Source organism: Pongo pygmaeus, chromosome 8, assembly GCF_028885625.2.
Source record: "Pongo pygmaeus isolate AG05252 chromosome 8, NHGRI_mPonPyg2-v2.0_pri, whole genome shotgun sequence".
NCBI classification, from domain to species: domain Eukaryota; kingdom Metazoa; phylum Chordata; class Mammalia; order Primates; family Hominidae; genus Pongo; species Pongo pygmaeus.
This window is the reverse complement of record NC_072381.2, coordinates 53,542,317-53,564,726: the sequence shown is the minus strand read 5'-3', so window position 1 is coordinate 53,564,726 and position 22,410 is coordinate 53,542,317. Positions and strand designations below refer to the sequence as shown.

Here is a 22,410-nt window from a genome sequence, read left to right as displayed (position 1 = left end):
ACTTAGGCACTTAAATGATATCCAATTATTCAGTACTATAAAAAAAAACTGTAATGACAATCCTCATATCTAAGTCTTTTTTATATATTCATGATAAAATAACAAATCCTAATCCATTCCTGAATTTCTAAAAGGAAATAGTTGGATCTAAAGGTAGATAAATTTTCCAGCCTCTTGATCCATATTTCCAAACGGCTGCTCCTGAAACACCAATCCTATCAAGGGACAGACAGCCCTTCTACATAAGTGTACAAGAGCTCGAGCTTCCCTATGTGTAATCTTTTTTTATTACCCTTTTTTAAACCCTGATGATTTGACAGGTAAAATAAAATCAAAAGCAAGTGCATCTCTGTTGCTTCTCACTGAGCATTTGCTGCAGAGTGAGGAGTTAAGTATGTTTCCATCTGAGGCTCGGTCTCCTGCAGAGCTCCCTGCAGCTGGTGTTCTGGAGTCAGACTCCAGTGAGTTCTCATTTCATGGGTTCTTTGTAAGGAGGTCTCAGCTATTCTCAGGGCTCTAATTACCACTGAGAGCCACATATCCACTAAACGTTAGCTCTATGAAGGCAAGGATATTGTGTCCACCATAGCAGGGGCTGGCACAGATTAGATTCTCAATAAAATGTTATTGAATAAATGAATGAAAGTATAAATGAATCCATGAATGAATTAACCTATGCGCTGATGGCACCCAAATCTCAATCTCTCTCTCTCTCTAGCCTAGACCCCTCTTTGGAACAAGTTCATTTTTCCCACTCCAAGATTTCTACTAGGATTTCCCCAGGACTCTGAAAGCCACTATGTCCAACCAAACTGCCATCCCTAGCACCAATAGAGCCAGCCCCAAGCCACGGTAACAGCGAGCTTAGTGTTGTCTCTACCATATAAAGTTCATTCTGTGGCCACACCTGCAGGCTCTACTAACTGGCTCTATCAGTAAACCATGTCTGAGGACCTGCTAACATGCCCCATCTTCAGGACCAGCAAGCGGCAAGTCAAGTGAGCATCGGGTCAGAATATGGAACTGCAATGGGTGGGGACTTAGCTGGAGATCCAGAGGAAGGATCAGAAACCACTCAGCTCTCCTCTAAAGTGCAGAAGCCACGTTTGCTGAAGTGAAACACTTGACTCACCTTCACTTGAATCGGCAAAGATTTTTGATAAACAAGAATTTCCAACAAATGCGGACCCCTGACATTGCGTGGCAGCAGCATCTGACTCAAATGCTAAGCTGCAGCTGCCCCACTTCCTGCTCATCTGCTGATCATGCCACACCTGCTCCAGTTTTATTTTAAAAGGGAAGGAAACAGGGAGTAGCCTTGCAAGCCATGTGAAGAACAGCAAGAAAAAAACACTCTAATCCGTCTCATTCTCAAGAAGTGCCCCACCTACAAGCCAGCAGCCTCTTCTTATCCAGAGTGAAAAGGGACCCATTGGGGCTTAGGGTCACTGTGGGAGTCCCAGGCAAGGCCAGGGTGAGGGTAGGGCAGTGAAGGAGGCACTCACCTCCGCACAAGATTTAAGGAGGTGCCAAAAATGATAATTTAATGCAACAATTTTAGAGATCAAAGTTAATGCCAAGAAATCCATGATGAACAAAATATCAAAATTTTAAATAAAAACAGGATCCAAACCTGTGCTTCCCAACCATCCCCCCACTTCACTCTCCACTGTGGGAACTTGAGCTCAGGGCATTTTTCATAAAAATCAACCTGTTAAACAGACAACACGCCTGGGCCTTGGCTCCTGGGGATTCTACTCTCAGACGTGTTTGGCTCCCAGCACAGACTTTGGGGCCAGACTGCTGGGGTTTGAACACAGTGGGCTTAGACCAAGTGGCAAGACTCATCCCTGCCTCATGGTCCTCATTTGTAGAGTGGGGATGACAACAGGTCCTCTCACAGGGCCCCTCTAGCATTAGTCAGCTTAGCACAGGTCACTATTAGGATTAAGGGACTGCATATTTACTGGCACCTACTTAGTGCAGGCATTTACATGCATCTCTTCATGTAATCCTTCTGATATCCAGTGACAGCAAAGCTAGCAGCCTTCGTCCACAGCTAGTACTGAGGTGGGAGCAGAGAGGTGACTTGGCCAGGGTCCCTTTGCCAGTTGGTGACCAGAGCAGAAGCCCCCAGGTCTGTGGACAGCCCAGGCTTTGCTGCCCAGCACATCCCCAGCAGTGCACACAGGCAGCTGGGCTCACACTGTGGCTGCTTGGGGCTGAGAATTGGGAGAGGGGCTTGGCAAACTACTATACCCGGTCACACAGGCTGGGGGAAGACTTGCTACCCTGGAAAGGTTCTTGGACAGGTGGGCTTTTAGGGGAAGGGTTCAGGGAAACGTGGCCTTGGCAGGGCAAGAGGCCAGGAGGCTGCAGGGAGTCCCAGAGCCTCCAGGAAAAGACAAGACCACTCCTCCCTGCTGGCTGTGCTGTGTCCCAGCTTGGATGGGTTCGGGGCACATGGCATTCCAGCCCTCCACATCCCTGACCAGCCAGGTTGGAAGCTCTGCTCTCCTGAGGCAGAAATTTGCCTTCTCACACAGCCACGAGGCAGAGGGGGCAGTGGGGCCAGGATGGGAGTCACAGGCAGAGGTCCAGGTCAAACTTGGCCCCTGTCGTGTCTTAACTGAGTCACTTCCCCTCTCTGGGACTCGGCTTCTCCTCATCCACATGGTCCTGGTGATCCCAGTCCCTCTCTGCCCTTCCTGCATGAACAATGGGAAGAGGTCCAGCATAGTGAGAAGCTGAAGGGCTGCAGGGACCCCCCACAGGGGCCCAGAGTCTGTGGGTTGTGTGTATGTGATGGGGTCTCCCCTTCCTCTGTGCCATGTGCAGGGAACCAGATGGCGAGCCTGCAGGGACCCGAGAGGGAGGGATTCCCTGTGACCTCAGTAGCACCAATGCTGGGAGTGGCCATGCATGCCCCCAGGTCTCTTGGTGTCACTATCCACCCTCACCCTGCACCCCACCCACCCTGCAGGGATACATAGCATCATCAGAGCTCGCTCTGCGTTGTAACAACCCACACCAGGCATTCTGCGCACAGCTGCCCCAATGAAGGGTAACATCTGGAGCATGAAGCAACTGCTGGGTTGCTGATATTTGGGCTGCTAAGTAAACATTTTGATGACTGTCTTCATCCCTGACTTTCTGTTGAGTGATTTGCAGAGTTGGGAGTCTCAGAATGTGAGATGTGATCTAGCAGCTCTTGGAGCTAAGATGCCAAGAAGCTGTTCCTGGGAAAAGCTGCCCCGGAGCAAGAAGACATGTGGAATGACCCAAAGGGGTAGCTTGGGACTCAGTGCCTTCTGCAGAAAAGCTGGGGCCTGCAGACAAAGAGTTGCTTTGAAAAAATTAAAGATTAAAATTCTTTCCCCATTTCTTGTCAGCCTCTGCAACTATTCTCATTTCCAGATTATAAACTCCAGGTGCAGAAACTGCCTGTTTGCCATCTCCGTAATGGGCCATGGCCCTCAGGCCTTGGAGCTGGGGAAGCCTCTAAACCAGATGATACAAAATAGAATAGTGGCTTCGCATGCATGGCCATAAATGATCTGTTTTCCTCTCCATGCAAAAGCCAGTGCCTCACTGCATGTCAGCCGATGCAAACACTCTTGCCCCTGTTTTCAGCAGAGTCTTGGCCTCAATCTGGAGCGCTCCAAAATAAATACATAAATAGCAAAGCCATTCTTGTTCCTAAAACATGTTCAGGGTGGGGCTAGTCCTTGCTTCCCTCTTCCCCATGGTTTCACATCAACAAGGAGACCTTAAAATCTAAAACCGAATTAAAAAGGGGAGAGAGACAGAGGTGATGTACTATGAACAGTGTTCACATCTACCTGCACAGCTGACACAGTCAGAAATACTGAGTACGGACAACAGCATCATCATTAGGAAAATGATGATTAAAACAAGATGCCAGGACACACCAATTAGTATGTCTTCAACAAGAAAACAAAACTTGATGATGGCAAGGGTGCAGAGCAACAACCACTCTCACCCTTGCTGGTGGGAATGCAAACGCGGCACTGCCACTTTGGAAGGAAGTTTGGCAGTTTCAGGGAAAGTTTAACATACCCCCAGGAATTCTGCCCCTAGCTATTCATCCTAGAGAAATGAAAACTTATGCTCCTACAAAAACCTATACATGAATGTTTCTAGAAGCTCTATTCATCACTGCCAAAACCTGGAAAAAACATAGATGCCCCTCACAGAATGAATGAATAAACAAACTCGGGTCCATCATACATCCATACAGCAGAATCCCTCTCCACAGTACAAAGGAACACACGGCTAACACCCACAGCACCCTGGCTGCATCTCAAAGGCCTCTGTCGGCTGACAGAAGCCAACCCCAAGAGGCTACCTACTGTCATATTCCACTTAGATGACATTTTGGAAAAGGCAAAATTGTTAAGGAGAGAAAATAAGATCAGTGGTTGCCGGGGACGGGGGATAAGGGGATGACTACAAAGGCAGGATGGAATTTTGCGGGGGTAGAAATGTCCTGTATCTTGAAAGTGGTCAAGGAGGAGTGTGTGGGCTTTGGAGTCAGCTGCACAGAACTTGCTATTTAGTAGCAGTTCTGAGCTATGGAGCTGCTCTGAGGCTCTTTTCAGCAACCATCAAATACTGCTAGTATTTGCTGCCTCATGCTGTGTTGCTGTGAAGAAAAAAAGAGATGATACAGAGACGAAAATGCAGAGCCACTATGAAGTAAGCTTTCAGGACGAGGAGTTACTTGGTGGTGGTCACATGACTGTCTACATTTGTCCAAAGTGTGCACTAAAAAAAGTAAATTATTTTTATGTAAATTGTATTTCAGTAAACTTGACTTTAAGAAAACATGTACTGAGGTTGAAAGAGAACTAATGGAAAAGCCAGAGGTGGGGATTTTAGTCCCTTGGCTTCAGCTTTTATCCTGTACAGTAGGGATAGAAATCTCTATTTAATCAAAGTAGTGACTTCCCTCCCTGAGAGCTCACTTTATAGTAGCTCTGCATTTTTATCTCTGTATCATCTCTCTTTATCTCCACAGCAACACCCCACGAGGTGGTAAATAGTAGTATTTCACAGGTGCTGGAAAGAGCCTCAGAGTGGTTCCATAGCTTCCCACGGGGCCACCAGCCAAGTTCTGTGCATCTGACTCCAAAGTCCACACACTCCACCTTAACCACACTTCCTCTTTCCTCAGGATGCCACCGGCTGGGGACAGGTCAAGGCTCCTGTCCACAGAAACCACCCTCAGATAAGAACTCACTCAGGGCCCTTCCCTGGCCTCGACCTCGGCCTCCACGTTGGTCAAGTGGGGAGACTGCCCTTTAAGTTCTCATCCACTTTTGCATCCAATTAAAAATACTATGTTTATTATTGATTGTTACATCAAACCGGTTGAATTAATAGACAAGGTAGGTCAACTACAAAAAGTAAAAGTATACCCAAAAGAACTGAAAGTGGGGACACAAGCAGACACGTGTACATGCATGTTCCTAATAGCATTATTCCCAATGGCCAGAGGTGGAGACAAGCCAGTGTCCAATGACAGATGAATGTGTAATCAATGAAATGGAATATTATTCAACCTTCAAAAGGAAGACAATTCTGGCATATGCTACGACATGGATGAACCCTGAGAGAATTATACAAAGTGAACTAACCAGTCACAAAAGGACAAATTCTGTGTGATCCATTGATATGAGGTCCCTAGAGCAGTCAAATTCATAGAGCCAGAAAGGAGAATGGTGGTTCCCAGAGACTGGGGAGAGGGGTGCATGGGGAGTTAGTGTTTAATGGGCACAGAGTTTCAGTTTTGCAAGATGAAAAGGTAATGGAGCTGGATAGTGCTGATGGTTGTACAACAACGTGAATATACTCAATGCCACTGAACTATACATTTAAAAATGGTTATGATGGTGAATTTTATGTTATGTTACTTATAGATTGTGGTATGTACTATGATTATAAATTTATAAATAAAATCAATAGATAAATAGATAAAAGATAAAGGAAGAGGAAATAATTCATCCAGTTTAATGACCACGATAAAATCATAACTATAATAGCATCTATTGAGGGCTAGCTTCGCACTAGACCCCCTGCCAAGGGCTGTGCCCACCTAATGTGCTTTAATTATCCAAAAAGCCCATGTCACAGGAACTGTCATGACCCCACACACTCCCACCCCCAGGTGGAGATGAGATGGAGGCATGGTGCGTTTGCACAGCATCCTTGGGCGTGCTCACGCAGCTGGTGTTCTCAGAAGTGAGAATTCCCTTCTGGGCCAAGGCTTCAGTAAACATTTGCCATACAATGGCATTGTATTGGAGGGATTATGGGAAGCCAATTACAGAAGCTCTGTGTTCCACACCTGGGTTAATTCCAGGCAGGGAGGAACACTATTGTAAACAAAGGGGACACAGATGAGACCCAGTGACAAGATCAGAGAAATCAGGAGATAGAAGCAGCTTGGAAGACATAAGACCCTGAGAATTTGCAGAAACTGGACAAGAGCATTGGAGCTCCTGCAGGATGTGGTAAAGGGCCCCCAAAGCACAGTCTATATAACGTACAAAGCAAAGGAGGGAAGTGTAGGTGAGGGGACTCGTGTCAGTGGAATGACAGCCTCCAGGCTTTCCTGTGGGCCCATGGGGAAAGAGCTGATTGAAGGACCAGTGCTCTGAGACTCCCTTTGGGAGGCTTCGCCTGCTGATGGCCAGCCTTGGGGTGGTGCTGGGAGGTGAACCTTCAGCCTAAAATCTGCCCTCCTAGAGAAACTGTTCTGAGAGCAGTGGTTCTAAAACTTCAGCATGCATCAGCATCACTTGAACAGATTGTTAAAACCAGATTTCTGAACCCCAGCCCCAGAGTTTACAAGTCAGTAAGTCTGGGGTGGGTCTCAGGAATTTGTACCTCTAAAGAGTTCCCAGGAGGTGCAGAGGCAGCTGGTTCAGGGACCACACCTAGAGGACCACCACCTGAGGAGAAGCCTTGGAGAGGGACTTTGGAAGCAGAAGAATCCTATCATCTAGATTTTACCTAGCATTACAGCAAGCCCTGATCACCCCTCACCCTCAGCCCAGACAGTGGACCAAGAGGACAAAAACAAAAAGCGCAGTGTGAGAGGCTAAAGTGTCTCAGGCAAAGCTGGAGTTTAGCCTTGTTGGGAGCTTAGTGTGTGGCAGGCCAGCTGCACTTTTGCACTTTCAGCCTGCATGATGACTCCAAGACGTGGACATTAGGGATACCATTTTCAGACGAGGAAACTGAGGCTGGGAGCAGGAGCCTGCAACTCACTGAGGTCCAGATCTGTCTGCCTCCAAAACCTCTCCACCACTCTCCCTCTGAGGTTGTCTAGCTCCTCCAAAACAGGAGCCCCTCCTCTCCCCACTCTCCACTGTGGGGAAAGTCCTTGCCCACATCAGTGATGTATTAACTGACAGCAGGAGCTCTGGTGTGTACGTGTGTGGGGTGTGAAGGGGACAGGAGGGACAGTGGATGTTACAATAGGTCCCTGTGCCTCTGTCCCTGCTGGCTCCAAAGTCCCCATGCTGTAAGCCCCAACACTGAAAGCTCTGAACACTGAGTGTGTGATCTGCTTCTCTGCCTGCTGTCTCAGAGTGGCTATGGCCAGGCCCCACCCTCTTCCCCATGGTCACCCTGAGAGCCCTGTCCATAGACATTCTGCTCCCTCCACCTCCCACTTCCCTCTCCTCACCTCCCAGACCTCACCTCCCACTGGGGCAAAAGCCAGGTGAGCGTGGCTGTCTGTGGAGGAGGAAATGGAGACGTGGCAGGGGCTGTGAGCCCTGCAGCATGTGCTTTCTGGGGCTGCACGGGCCGGCTAGGTCTATAGCGTGTTTCATGAGAGACCTCTGATCTCCTCCAGAGTTGCCAGCAGACTGATTTCGGACTCACGGCAACCTTTCCCTGAGTCTCCAGTCCACTCTGAAGATTTCAAACTTGCCAGCTGCCACAATTGTGTGAACCAGTACCTTAAAATAAATCTCTCTCTGCCTACACACATGCACACATCCTATTGTTCTGTTTCTCTGGAGAGCCTCAGCGGATAGAGCATGGCTGTCCTGGATAAAGCCCTTCACCCGCCAGACCTGTCCACATTTCCCATCAGCGTTTATTGAACCAGTACCACTTGGCATGCACAGCATTAAACTTTGCCTTCTTAGAAGCATGAGGTAAAGCAGGAGCCATATTTGGGGTTGTGGATTAACCCCACACCTTCAATCCGTCTCCCCCACTGAGAGCAAATTGAACAAAGACTGAGCATGATACGGTTGACAGAGGGCCCCAAGAGAAAGAGGTCTTCAGTGTCACGCCAGAAGTGGGGTGAAGGCCTCTTGCCCCTCACTGCTCCTCCGAGAGGCCACTGCTGCTCAGAAAGAGCATTTCATGGAAATCTTGGTCTGATCTGCACAGGCAAGGCCCACCCACTAGAAAGCTGGAACAGGACTGTCACGGGGCCTTGTCAATGCCACAGCCACAAGCCTCGAGCTCTGGCACCCTTGGGGGCAGGAGAGTGACATCAGAGTGCTTCAAATGTGCAGGAGATTGGTACAATCTCCCAGGCTAGAAGACAGACATCATGGGCAGGCAAAATTGGAACCTGGCATCAAGTCCTGCATTCCGGCTCCTGCTCCTCATGCCGTGAGCTGTGGAATCTCAGAAGTGACTCTCCACAGTGCCGATCCTCGTCTGAAAAAATGTGCTGCTGGGAGACACCACGAGATGGCCTGTCAAGAAGCAGGTCACAGGAGGGGCTCTGTAATGGACAACACATCCCCTCCTCAGAGGCCGTCTCAGAGCTGGGGCACAGGACTCTAGGAGAACAAATGTGCGTGGGGCCATCGAGGACAGGCACACCCGTGGGGATGGAAGGGCTACTCAGAGAAGGCCAGGCAGGAAGCAAGCTGGAGGCAGACATGCAGCAAACAGGCCAAGGTGACCTGGGGGCCATGGGACAAGATGCCACCTGGAGTCATGTGCGACCAGGAAAGGGAGGCCAGCATGGTTAGACCTGGCATTCTGGGTAATGGGGAGACCCTGGAAGTACTAAGCAGGAAAATGGCCCAGGAAACACCATTCTAGAAAGCTTGTCCTGGCTGGCAGTAAACCAAGCCTGGAACAGGAAAGAGAAGAAGAAAGAACAGCCAGGAGGTACAGGGCCATGATCACTCTGGTTAGAGGGATTGCCTTAGAAACAGAAAGAAGGCAGGACCCTGGAGATAACCCAATAAGATGTGCATCTGACTCATGCATCTTTGTCAGATGCACACCTGCACATCAGATGCCTGGTGAGCTTGGAAACAGAGTAGCCATCACCCACCCAGGCCACTCACCAGACCACCTTGGAGGCCGGGTTCCCCAACATTGTGACTTACTTCTGAGTGGCGCCATGTGTAAGTGTTGGTTACAAGGTCTAAGGTGATTGCACCACGTCCCCAGGTGAGGCCAGGGGCCAGGAAGACATGGGATTCTTAGCCTCCCAGAGCTCTGTGATGCCCAGAGATGTGGGTGGCTCATAGAACATCACAAAGCAGGTCAGGAAGGGAACTGGGAGCCCCTGCTAGGTCTTTACTGCTTCATGGCAGGGCCTGCTGTCCAGAGCCCCGACATTAGCTCCTAAGTTACCTGTGAGCTGGGTGAGACCTGAATGTTCCAGGCCCACCTCAAGTAGCTCCATGTATCTAGGAGTGGGCCTGTTAGCCTGGGCTGTGTGACAACCTCTGGCCTTGACTCGCTGGTAAGCACCCCACCACCCTGAACCTAGTCCCTCTGGCCAGCCTGGACCCCTCCTGAGCTCCAAGGTCAAGCCAACCCAGAGCAGCATCACATAGATCAGATTTAAATCCCAGCTCCACCTCTTCCTAACCTGTAACCTTAGCGACTCAGGCTCCTTCAACCTCAATGTCTCCAGCTGTAAAATGGGAACAACATTGTCCTTGCAACATTGCAGAAAGAATTAAGCAAGCCAACATATGTGAGAGGGTGTCCAGTACACGCTAGATGCCCACAGAGTGCGCTCTGCATGGCCTCTTCTGCATTCTGCACCTTGCTACCTTGAAGCTCTTAAAATCTGCACTTCTCTGGGGAGCCTGAGCCCACATGGCCTTTGTAAGTGTGCTCTGGGGCCTCCATCCATCTTTGGGGTTCAGCCCCAAGGTCTGAGTCAGCTGCCCCAGTCCCAGCCTAGACCCTTCTTTTTGCCTTCATCACCTCCCCCTGGGCTGGCTGCTGAGTCTGTCGAATCTCGGGTCTCCTCACAAGGAGCTGGTTTGTTGGACGTCAGGACAGGGCCGTAGAGATGTGGGCCTGAGCATGGCCAGACAGGGCTGCATGTGAGGATTTGGCCCTGGCGAGGACACAATGTGGAGACACGAGCAGGAGGGCTGCCTCCAAGACCAAGCCTGTGTTAGGGGAATGCCACATCAGGGCCAAGTGGAGTCAGCGGCAGCCTTGCAGATAGCAGGTGGGAGAGCAAGGAGTGGGCCACTCAGGAGGTTCCCTGTGGGCCCTGCATGGCCAGCACCTCCTCAAGGGAGTGCCAGGAGCAGGCGCAACTGCTGTACTCACAGATAACTCCAGTAATCACCTCAGTGAGGCCCTAGGCCTCAGCAATTAGCGAGTGTCCCCACTTCTTACCTGGGCCAAGGGCTGAGTGTGCCTGCAGGCAGAGAATGGCAGGGCCCAGGGCCCTATACCTGCTGCAAAGGACTCATGAGGAGACTGAGGCAATGCAGGTGTTTTTCAGAAGTTCAGGGGATCCCCTGAAGACTAAGACGGAGACTCCCATTGGAAGGAACTAGGCAGGTCAGCAAACCTTCCATGGCTATCAAAACTTCCTCTTTCTGATTCCAGTCCTCACTGGGCTCCTGGCCAGCACACACCTCTGTGGTTTTTGCAACAGCAGCGGAATACAGGAACTCACAGTGTCCTGCGGAAGGGGCTGGTTCTGTATCTCGGTATGTGTACCTACTTCCACATTGCCAAAAATGGCCAGGGAGCAGTTCCCCTGGCTGGACCCCTACAGTTTGGCTATGGTTGAGCTATCATGATGGGGACAAAGACATGAGTTGGAGACAGCACAGGTTACAAGAAGCCCCAGTCCCTGCGGAAAGGTGGTGAGCCTCTCTAACCTGGGAGCCGATCGGGGCTCAGTCTCCACTGAAATGTAAGAAAGTGTCCCCTTAGGTAAGAAAGGCCATGGAAGAGTGACCATCTACTAACAGAGACATCAATGTTCTCTACTCTTAGAAAACCTGTAAGGTAGGCATTACTATTCCCACTGTACAGATGGGTAAAGTGAGACTCAGAAAACAAGTAATTTATCTGACATCAAACAGCTGACAAACATCAGAATCAAGGTCAAACCCAGGTCCCCTCTTCCAGCACTCAAGGTTGGCTTCAGGCAGTGGTCAGTGGTGGTGGAATATGCCATGGTACTAGCTGAAGCCTGCAGTGTTGCAGGGAGTTCCTGGCTGGACTTGCATAGTTGTTGCTGACCCCCAGCCATAGGAGATCCAAGCCAGACCTGCTGTCTGCCCGCAGCTCACACAACAAGCTGGGAGGCCCAAAACAAGACTCTGTGGTTGCTCTGTTGCCCCAGAGAAAAGCAGATCCCTGGGAGCCTCAAGGATAAGGGTTCATTAGCCTTGGACAACGTGGACACTCCTTGGCCAGAATTCTCTCCACAGATACCAGCACACTCAGTGTCAGTTACTTGTCCTCCAGGCAAAGCCACTGGGGCTACTGCTCTACTTGGCATGTTCCATGTAGTGGGTCTCTGGATTATTAAACATGCAAGCAGCAGGATCACCCTCTGTCCACACCCTGGACTTCAAAGCTCAGGGCGAGCAGGGGGCCAGCAAGGAAGCAGATGCAGTGGGACAGTCATTGGGCAGGGTGGTGGTGGCTGTGGGGCAAGAGGAGGCTTATGGCCCAGCCTGGGGAGGGTGGAGAAGTCTGGGAGGGCTTCTTAGAACATATGGTGCCGGTGGTGGACACCGAAGAGTAAGGATGGACCCTGGCAGTAAGTGGACAGGCACCCCGGGAAGCGTGAGTGAGTGTCTGGCAAACGGCACAGGTGTCCAAGAAAAAGCAGGGACAGGGGCTCAGGGGTTGAGTGAGTGTGTGGTGAGAGGGCCCTGCAGAGAGCCCGGAGTGGCAAGCTGATGGATATGGACATGGTGCTTGTCTCATGGAGTGGTCCTGGGAATTACTGTGGGGCTCTCAGCAGAGAGTGACAGGAGCAGCTGGCAGCTTCCTGTCACTGGTAATTCTGCCACCAGGAGCTCACAGCCTCCTGGGAGAAGAGACAGGGAAAGGGATGCTCTAATACATGGGGGTGGAGGAGGCTAGGGGGTGGTGGAAGAGGTGTCACAGAAACAGGGGCTTTGGAGAGGGAGTCTGAGGGAAGTAGAAATAAGCTACCCAATGGGCAGGTTAGAGGAAAGAGGAGGGAGAAACAAAGCCACAGGAGAGGCTGGGCTTAACTAGACCTGGCTTTGTTCAACTGGGAGGCATATGAGCAGGAACAGGGCAGAAAGTTTGGCCAGGGACTCCATTAGGAATGTCTCCAGACTCTGAGCAGCCCCCATCCGATTCCTCACCCTCCAAACTCCCAGAGAAGGAAAATGACAGGGGAACTTTGCAGGATCCTTTATATCTCACGTGCTAAGGTAAGAAAGATTTTGACACATTTCCAGATGGCTTCGTTTGGTCACACAATCATCCCGTTTAGCTTATTAAATTTCAAGAATAATTTGGTCAGAATAAACACACAAAAATCACAAGTGAAGCTTTGAAACATATCCGGAAGTATGCATGCCTGGCTCCTCAGGAATTAAAGATCTCTTAGTTCTCTGGAATCATCAAAGCACAAAAAAGTGAGGGCACAAACCACCTACGTCACAGATAGAGTGACTCATTTTCTTGAGTTCCCTGTCCTCTCCTGTGCCAGGCCAACCTGGACCCAGAAAACTCTGCCTCTAGGTTAAAGAGAAAAAGAGACACTTTCAGATGCAACTTGGCTCCTGATGCTTTTCACCTAAGAGAAGAGCAAGGAAATATATTGCTAGCCACTGGAAGTAGGGGCTTCAGCCTCCAAGCTGAGTCTCTTTGCTTTTCTGTGACTCAGTTTCCCCACCTGTAACATGAAGCGTTTAGAATAGATGCTCCTTAAGGAGGTGTCTGCCAGTGAAGTTTGGCTGTTCAGATTCGCCCAGGTTCACAAGCTTCAGATTTCTCCTCTGAGAGCTGAATATTTGTTTAACCAGAATGAGTCTCCCACAAGCTGGCAGACCTCTTAATGTACCAGGAATAATTTTCTTAATTATTCTACGTGTTGAAGGAGGTGGGAGGATGGCATCTGAATAGAACAGAAAGGGGTCGAGGGACCTGAGAATGCCACTTGCGTGGGTGACACAGGTCCTCTGGGCCTGCCCTCTATGAGGCTGGTAGCCCAGGGTGGGCCCGGCACCAACCCCTCTGCTTGTTCATCTGTCCCTTGGCTGCACCATGGCAAGTCTCTGCCTCCAGGCTTCCCTCCACCTCCCACCCACCCCACACTATCAGACTTTACAGCACAACTCCAGCACGTCTCTCCCCTGAGTAAACGTCCTCCGCAGCTCCCATGTTCTCTGGGAAACTTCCCAAGCTTATGGCCCTGATGATAGGACCTAACCCCCTCCTTGCCTAATTCCTCCCTGCACCCTCAGTGGGGTTAAGCTGAATCCACTGATCACTCACACCATAACCCCTCTGCCTTCAGTCAGGCCACCTCCTCTGCCTGGAAAGCTCCTCCTTCAGCACCACGGTCCAAACCTGCCACCTTCCAGACACAGCACATGGCTGCCCTCCTCAACACAAGAAGCAACCCTGCCCCTCTCCACTTTCAAACTGCTCCCACTATTAGGCCATCCTGCCATTAGAAGGCAACCATCACCAGCAGGCGACAGCCCCTTCCAGTTTTCAAGGCTGCATCAAGATATGATCTCAGTAATTACAGTGGAACAGCGAGGCAGACAGCGGGCAGCAGGGCTTTGATTGTCCCATGTACAGGAGAAAAGGGAAGTTTGGCAGTGAAAGGCCTTGGCTGGCACAGTCAGGCAGGCCGCACAAAGGTTGGCCTGCATTAATTCCCAAATCAATCATTTTCCCCAGTGCCTGCTGCCTATAACAACTGTGGCTCCCATCCCGTTCCTCCTTAATGTCATCGTTATTCATGAATACACTCTCTTTCTCACTCTTATATTTCCTCAATTCAAAGTCTCTATCGATTATAAAATGCCACAGTCATTTAATTAAAGCACTTTGGGAGGGAAAATCATCACATTAAATACACACTTCAAAAATGAGATGATTCAGACACTTGCAATTGTGTGAGGAAGGAAGTGTTTCGTGGAACAAAGGCAGTCTTCCAGGGTGGTGATTGTGAGGATCCTGCCCACTGGCAGAGGTGTAGACTCACCTAGGGGCACTGTCCCTCCCTTCCGTCCCTGTCACTCCGACAGGGTAAAAGTGTCCTAGCCCACAGGCCCACAGGTGTGTGAGGCTAAAAGGAAATACAAGAATCTGTGATCTGACAGCAGGGCAGTGCCCTGGGCTTTTCCCCTTTTGAACATCTGGGCATTTGCCACCTTGATCTGCCTGGCCCTTTGATCGCCCTACACACCCCTCGAAGGCTGAGACCACGTGGAGCTGCTATGCATACATTGGACATGCAGGTTTGGTTCCTGGGTAGCTTAGGAGCCTGTGCCCTGAGGCTTGCACCCCCCATCCTGGGCTTCATCACCCTTTTAATTGCTACCCTCCTCCTTCTCCTAAAGAACAGGCATTCTCAGGGCAGAGACTCTGGGAAAAACAGCTGCAGGGGTGCTCGACCCTGCCTCTGTTATAGCATCTGCCACCCTGCAGCCTTCTGCACACAGGGCCACTCTCCGTGGATTCTGTCCACAGTTGATCAGTGGGTTCCTGGCAGCGTGTTTCAACATTGCTAATTGCTCACATGTTTTGGCCATCCTCTACACAATTTCTTTATGTGTACATACCTTTATCTTTGACTACATTTCTCTTTCTAGTTTGTGCTTATCCTTTTAACAGCCGATATTAGAGCGCTACTGAGAAATTTTCTTATTATCACATGGAAAACACAAAAATCAACAAATATTTCTCTTTATGCCTACTAATTTTCACATCCAAGTGATGGCAGCAGCAGGCAGTCTGGTACGGCCACTGCCATCACGCCAGCCACTGTAGGGAGGGCAAGGGGAGGAGGCAGACAGCCCCCCAACTCCAGCAGCCCACTACCCTGGGGGCTGCCATGATGGAGACAGGCCGGGTTGCCAGCCAGCCAGCAGGGGAGCAGCGTGACAGGAGAGCAGTATGGTCAGGCAGAGAGGGGTGCCAGTGTGGAGCTAGGGCCAGGCTTTGGGGCCAGGGTGGAAAGTTGGAGTGGTGCCCACTTCGGGGACCCAGCCAGTGGCACAGCCACAGCACCCACCCCACCAACGGTGCTGGGCTCCTGCGCCTTGGGAGGAGGGTCTGCACAGGACACCCAGGGCAGTGTCTCAGAGTCTGCCACCCTAAGTCAGGGTGACCACCGAGCCTGCCACTTCCTACTTCCAGCCTGGGCCCTTGATTAGCTCTGCCCCAGTGGCTCCTGACAGCCTTGGCAACAGGGGAAGCTCCTGGTGATGTTGCCCCTGTCCCAAATTCTGGCCTGGACCCAGTGAGGATCAGGAGCCCCTGCCTCAGGCTGTGATGAGGGGAAGGGGTTAAGGGCCACTTGCACTGGCCTTCAGGTGCCCCCTGGCATGAACAGCCCGGGCACCATGAAAGGCAGCAGGGGGCAGATAGGCTTCTCAGTGGAGTGGGGCAGGTTCCCGGTAAGGTCCCACCTTCAAGCCAAGGAGGGCCTGAAGGCTGGGGGCTGGGCTACCAGACCCACAAACCAGAGTGGGGACTTGTGTTGTCTTTTTCAGGCTGCTCATGGCCACCTATGGCCCAGTTGGCTCTCATTTCCTCCCCTCTGAGGTCCATAAAAACCCTGGGTTCAGCCAGAACACAGCAGAGGACGGAGAGGTGACTGGATGACCAGCTGCAGGGAGGAGCTACTCTCTGCTGAGAGCTGGGAAGATTATAGGAGGATCAGCTGCAGAGAAGAGCTACCTTCTCCAGGGCCTCCTCTCTGTTGAGAGCTGCAGATGTAGGGACAACCAGCTGTGGAGAGGACATACCCCCTCTGCTGAGAGCTGAGTGCTCATCAGGACAACCTGTCTATAGAGAGAAGCTACCCACTGGGTCTCCTCTTAGCTGTTCTAACACTTAATAAAGCTCCTCTTCATCTTGCTCACCCTCCACATGACTGCATCCCTCATTCTTACTGCATGCAGGACAAGAACTCAGGCAAAGATGCCACTGGCCACAGAAGTTTCTGGCCAGAAAGGCAACACCCCAAACATCCCATATCACAAGTATATTTTGCTTGTAATTAATGTGAAAATGATTTAATTACATTAATCATCCATCATATCATAAACATGTTCTGCATTGCCCTTTTCCTTAAAGTATCAGACCTAGTGACCATGGAGCATCCTCTTGATGGATCCCCCATAATTGACTCTCACTCTGTAATAACTGGATGCTCAGATTGTCTCCGCTGCTGTCATGGGCAATGCTGAGGGGAAGGATCCCTGCTGCAATGATTTTGTTTCCTATGAATTCTCAAAAGAAGAATTAATCATTCAGCCAAAAGGGAAGAACCATTGTCATACTCCTGCCAAATATTCACTATTCCTCTCTAGAAGTGTAGCTTATTCAGCCCTTTGGTGGTAGTGTGGTCTAATGCAAGTGCACAGGCTTTAAAATCAGGTGGAACTAGGATCAAATCCCAGCTCAGCCACTCACTATTCAAGGGCAAAGAACCTTACGTCTCTGAGTCTCCATTTTCTCATCTGTAAAACGGGAATAATGAAACTTATCTCATCTTGAGGATTAAGTGAGTTTGCAAGTACAAGTCCCTGGTTTATTTAGGTACTAAATGCATTATTCTTAGCTTGTATATTTTCTTTCTCCTTGGAATTATTTGGTTCAAGTGGCTTTTCACTTCTCTTACTTCTCATCCATCTCAAACTCTGTTCCCATGAAAGCCTCTGGCCATAAAACAAGAAGTATCATTCCTCTAAAGGCTGCTGTCCAATAGAAATATTAGAAATAGAAAGCCAGCCACAAATTCCAGCCACATGTGTAATTTCAAATTTTCTGGTAGACACATTTTAAAAATAAAAATAAATAGGTTAAATTAATGTTTAAAGTATATTTCGCTTAACCCAATATATCCAAAATATTTTCACTATGTAATCAATATTTTTAGGTACTGAGGTATTTTATAATTTTTTGTTGTTAGTCTGTAACATCTTTAAAATCTGGTGTGTATTTCACACTTACAGTGCCTCTCAAATCACATCGGCTACATTTCAAGTATGGCTAGTGGCTTCTGTATTGGATAACAAAGGTCTAGACTTTGATATTTAAGTTTTTAAGGAGTGCAGATACCTCAAAGGGGACTGGCAGCCAAGGGTTTAGGAGATATCATCTATCTGCATTTTGATGGTTTATAGCACTTGGAGGGAGATTACAAATGGAAGCCCTTAATTGTAAATAAAATGGGTAGCAGCTCTAAGGTGTGGTTCTAGGAACTCTGAGAAGTTCATTTTCCTTACCCTCCTACACAATATATCTTCCTTCTTTCTGCCAGTTGATCAAGCTGCCTTGCTTGTCTACCATGAAGGTCACTGGGGTGGGGGTGAAGGGTGCCAAGCCTTCATTTCTTCACATATTGTCTAACAGGCATCTCCACCTTTGTATGACCAAACTCATATTTCTGAATCACCACCACCTTCCAAATCTGCTTCTACTGCCCTCAAGCCAGCTCAGTAGGTGACAATCTCATTCTTCCTGTTACTTTGGAGTCATCTTTAGCTTCTCTCTTTTTCCCATGCTCTATACCTAAAATGTCATCAAATCCTACCCTCAAAAATATCTAGAACCTGACCACTCTGACCACCTCTCATTATCTCAACTATTATCACTTTGGGACAAGCCACCACCACTTCTAGCCTGGGTTATCGCAAAAGCCTCTGAACTGATAGTCTTGCTTCTTCCTTTGGTCTCCTACAATCTTCACATGACACCCAAAACGATTCTTGTTTAAAATGCTTGCATTTTGAACAAGAATCAGTCCAAATAGCAACAGTCCAAAAAAGTATTTTAATGACAATTTACACAATATAAAAATATAAACCACTTAGGGATATGTCTAGTCAAAATATGCACTACTGCTATAAAGAAAATAATAACACTGTATTTAAATACTTTAGAGAAGACCTAAATAGATGGAGAGACAGACGATGTTTATGAATTGGAAAAGTCATTTTCATAAAGATATCACTTCTTTCCAAATTATATTTCCAGTCAAATCTGAACATAGTTTTTTTTTCCGTTGAAAGCCAATTCTGAAATTTATATGAATGAGTAAAATACCAAGAATTCTCAAGACAGGATGGAAGAAGAAAAGAATGGGGAGGCTCTTTCCAGATATCGAAATTTATTATAAACCTGTGGTTAACAATGTTGTCTAGCATTGGCAAAGGGTTAGACAAATTGACAGAATAGAGAACCAGGAAAGACCCCCATGCACATGACAACTCAACTCACAACAGAGCTATCATGGATCAGTGACTAAAAAATGGCCTATTAGGCCGGGTGTGGTGGCTCATGCCTGTAATCCCAGCACTTTGGGAGGCCGAGGTAGTGGATCACCTGAGGTCAGGAGTTCAAGACCAGCCTGACCAACACAGTGAAACCCCATCCCTACTTAAAAATCCAAAAATTAGCCAGGTGTGGTGGCGCACGCCAGTAGTCCCAGCTACTGGGGAGGCTGAGGCAGAGGAATCGCTTGAAGCTGGGAGGTGGAGGTTGCAGTGAGCCGAGATCACACCACTGCACTCCAGCCTGGGTGACAGAGCAAATCTGTCTCAAAAAAAAAAAAAAAAAAATTAGCCAGGTGTGATGGCGTGTACCTGTAATCTCACCTACTAGGGAGGCTGAGGCAGGATAATTGCTTGAACCTGGGAGGTGGAGGTTGCAGTGAGCCAAGGTCATGCCATTGCACTCCAGCCTGGGTGACAGAGCAAGACTCCATCTCAAAAAAAAAAAAAAAAAGAATGGCCTATTAAATAAATGGTACCAAGACTCTTGGTTATCCATATGGGAAAAGCAGAATAAAATAAAGTTTCTTCCCACCTCACGCCATACACAAAAGCCATTTCCAGGCAGACTAGAGACTTAAGTGTAAAAAGTAATATTATAACATTTTTTGAAAATAATATGAGAATAATTTTACAACGTTATAGTGGAGAATTTCTTAGATAACACATAACAAGTATAAATCATAAAGCGACAGATGGATAAACTTGTTTGAAACTAAGAAATTCAGTCATTAATAAAATCCACAGGAATATAAGGAGACAAGGCACCAACCAATGAAAAATATTTGTTATATATATAAATGACAAAAAATAGTACCCAGAATATGTATTGAATTATGGCAAATCAATAGGATAAAAGACAGGTAACTCCATGAGAAATGGCCAAAAAATGTGAACAGGAAAAGGGACCCCAAATGGCCAATAAACATATGAAAAAGATGCCCAACCTTAGTAATTTGGTAAATGCAAATTAAAAACATGCTAAGATAGCTTTTCATTTCTACCAGATTGGCAGAAATACAGTACCTGACAATATCAAATGTTGATGAAGATGTGGAGCAACAGAAACTTTGGTGCATTGCTGAGGGGTGAGTAAAATGAGGCAAAAACTTTGGAAAACAATGTGGTGACATCCTTTAAGGCTGAAGATATGTATAACCTATGACCCACCAATTCTATTTCTAGAGTATATACCCAAGATAAATTCTTGCACACACGCCCCAAGATGCATGTACAAAAATAGTTCTAGCGGCACTGCTTATAATAGAAAAAAAAAAAAAACTCTTGAAATACCTCAAATGCCCATCAACAGCATCTCAGATAAATATATTGAGGTACACTCATCTAATAGAATACTATACTGCAGAAAACTTTATCTACAGGTACATGCAAAAATATGAAGAAATTTCAGAAACAAACTTTTGAACCAATTAGGCAAATTTTAAAAGAATATTTAATTCCATGTTTACAGAGTTCAACAACTTGCAATCATACATATATAGTGATTTAAATATGGCATGTAAAATTAGAAAAAAAAAGCAAGGGAACAATAAACCCAAAATTCTGGACTGTTGCTGCTTCTGAAGAGGGAGGGTGAAAGATAGGCATGAAGAGGACTTCAAAGATGACGCTGATCTTTAAAAAAATCTAAGGGGTCAGCACACAGGGTTTATGCTATTTTTATTACTTCTATTTTATTATGGTCTTTCTAAATTTTCTTTTCTTTCTTTCTTTCTTTTTTTTTTTTTTTTTGGAGATGGAGTTTCATCATGTTGTCCAGACTGGTCTTGAACTCCTGACCTCAGGTGATCCGCCCCTCTCGGCCTCCCAAAGTGCTGAGATTACAGGCATGAGCCACTGCTCCTGGCCGAAATTTTCTGTTCTTTCAACACAGAAAATCTTCCCAAGTTCATGGAAGAATAGCCTAGGTGCTCAGGATAGACAGACAGGAAGGGCCTCCCTGACCTGACCCTGTTCCCTACTTCTCTGGCCAGAACCCCAGGTATGCCCCTTACCCGGCTCTGCCACACCAACCTCCACCAGGTCTCCTCCTCCAGACCCTTATCAAGAACACTTCTCAGAAACCCACAGGACTCGGCCTCCCTCACAGGTGCCCTCTCAGAAAACTAGAGCCATCCCCACCCTCCCAAGACCCCCACCCTACCTGCTGCTCTCCCACCCGCTGAGCACCATAGACCCCTGTCCGCTTTGACCAGAGCCTGGCAGGGAGTGGTTTCTCAATACCTATTTGTTAAATAACTAAATGAATGACTATACATAAACTCATACTAACATTAGTGTGCTCCGTTGAAAGGGTAATGCATAGAGCCCTTAGTTATCAAACCAGCTCCCCCTCACTTTAGATGGGTTGGGACAAAGGATCAGTTTAGTGTTCTAGAAGTTTCATTTCAGGGGAAAAGAAGAATCAGTCCTTACTGAGCAGGTGGCCCTGCTTAGGCAGAAAATGCAGGCGTTTCAATGGTTTGCTGTAATAATTCATATGAGGGAAGTGAGCCCAGGGAGGCACCTACTTACCAGAACCCAGTGGAGTAATGGCAGGGCCAGGATAGACCAGCTCCCTCTGAGGCCCGTTGGAAATGGCCCTCCGACTCTGCACTCCTCAGAGGCCTATGCGGGAGCTTGGAGGGCGAGCCTCACTGTCCTGTCGGCCTGCACTCTCCGCCCACTTGACAACCAGGAAAGCCCGTGTCAGCCCTTCCCAGGGTTCCCTTCATAGCAGGACCCCGAGAAAGGACTTGACCTGCCGTCGGAGGTCGAGGAGTGCTGCTGGAGCCCAGTCTGACTCCCAAACTTCAGCGGTGACACACACTCCGGCAGACCCAGGCCCTGGAGTGGCCCTGACCACAGGGGCCGCCCACGCCACACACACTTCCTGCTCCCCAGCTCACCTCCTCTCCCACATTCACAAACCCAAACCAGGCACTGGGTCACATGTGCCCTATACTCAGCCTCCCAGGAGGCAGCCAGTAGGCCCCAAGCTGACAGGCGGCGCCCATATGCCCACCTCTAGGCTGGCCTGGCTGGTCCAAGAGCAAGGTGGCCTACCTGGAGGGGTGGCCGTCAGCGCCTGCAGACATCAGATGGCATGGGACCCCTCATCCCCAGCCGCAGCTCCTCAGACTCGGGGGAAGAGGACCCGGCCCCGCATCGTCAGTCTTCAGCGCCGTTTCACTCTGAATCACTCGCGCTGGGTCTCTGCTCATTTCCTGGAGAAAGCAGAAGTGGAGAGCCGGCAGATGCCTGACTCTGCCCACTCTCCAGCCGACCACGGAGCTGCTGGAGTTCTGGCGGGTGACTTGGGTTCTGCAGCAAGGCTCCTTGGGGCTGTGCAGTCTCCGTGGTCACACGGTGCTGGTTGGGGCCAAGGACAAAATGGAAGGTACAGACCAGCCCTGGAAGAGTAGGTCTGGATTCTGTGTCCCCTCTTCACTAGCCGTGTGACCACTGGTGCACACCTCTCCTCTCTGGGCCTCTGGCAAAATGAGAACAATGATGGTGTTAGATGAATCTAATCAGAGGTGCGTTTAAGTGCACCCCTGGACATGGCATGGGTTGGGCAACCCTCGCCCCACCAAGCTCAGAGCTGCCCACTTGGATTTCTTTC

At 48.7% G+C, this 22,410-nt stretch overlaps 1 protein-coding gene across 4 annotated transcripts in view; it reads right to left on the bottom strand.

The window, feature by feature from the left end:
- The window catches only part of WDFY4 (WDFY family member 4), a 297,400-nt gene extending 275,333 nt beyond the window's left edge, over positions 1–22,067 (bottom strand). For 2 of the 4 annotated variants that reach the window (XM_054436994.2, XM_054436995.2), the window contains exon 1: positions 21,321–21,785. The gene's annotated coding sequence lies outside the window, so the exon portion shown is untranslated. Of the gene's footprint in view, positions 1–21,320; positions 21,786–21,851 lie in introns of those variants that run through there. The other 2 variants (XM_054436992.2, XM_054436996.2) reach the window with 2 other exon arrangements.
- Between the last annotated feature and the right edge of the window lie 343 nt (positions 22,068–22,410).